Here is a 748-nt window from a genome sequence, read left to right as displayed (position 1 = left end):
CTCACTCCCTCCTTTGGCCAGTCACGCAAAGGAGCCCAGCAGGAAGTGAGAGCCTCTATAGGCCAACCTCCAACAGCAGAGGTGGCCAAGCCACAAGCCTCCAAATGGTGACTGGCCTAACTACTCTAGGTTCTCCAGCCTGACACCAAGGTGCTTTCTCCACTGCTGTCAGCATCCTCTGTCATGCAGGGGTTGGAGTTATCCCAGGGACAGGCCAATAGGAGGAGTGCCCTTTCTGAATAACAAGGGGATCTGGGAAAAGGAAGCCAGCATGTTTCTGCCTGGTTTTGAACCAGGGACCTTTTGCGTGTTAGGCAAATGTGATAACCACTACACTACAGAAACTCCACCTACTGGGTTGTTGCTCACTCTGGCACAGACTGATGGACAAATCTAGAGAATGTGGTGGTAGCCCCTCGATAGGTCAGCTGGCAGGGCAGAGGACTGGAGCCAGCACTCAGGAAGTCGTCCTTACCTCGCCCGTGTGACTCCAGCTTGAGGGAGAGCTTCTTTTTCTTCTCCTTGCTGACAAAGAGCAAGAGAAGAATGAAAGGTCAGGTGGGCCAACTCGGTGCAGAAGCCCATGCTGTCTTTTCCTGCTGCATAGCCTGAAATGAGGGACTCGTGGCAGTTAAAGGAACTGCTGCACTCTCAGAAAACATCCCGCCCGTGCATAAAGGAGGATAGAAGAGCCTGTTAGTCTAGCACGCTCCCAGCTGAACTGTTTCAGCAGCTGCTAGGTTTCTTT

The 748-nt window shown here is 52.7% G+C and overlaps 1 non-coding gene across 1 annotated transcript; it reads right to left on the bottom strand.

The window, feature by feature from the left end:
• Positions 1-272: 272 nt before the first annotated feature.
• On the bottom strand, positions 273-345 carry TRNAV-AAC (transfer RNA valine (anticodon AAC)). Its single transcript has one exon. It is a non-coding gene; the product is annotated as a tRNA-Val (tRNA).
• Between the last annotated feature and the right edge of the window lie 403 nt (positions 346-748).

Source organism: Gopherus flavomarginatus, unplaced genomic scaffold, assembly GCF_025201925.1.
Source record: "Gopherus flavomarginatus isolate rGopFla2 unplaced genomic scaffold, rGopFla2.mat.asm mat_scaffold_34_arrow_ctg1, whole genome shotgun sequence".
Lineage (NCBI taxonomy): Eukaryota > Metazoa > Chordata > Testudines > Testudinidae > Gopherus > Gopherus flavomarginatus.
The sequence above is the reverse complement of the archived record's forward strand: the minus strand, read 5'-3'. Positions and strand labels throughout refer to the sequence as shown.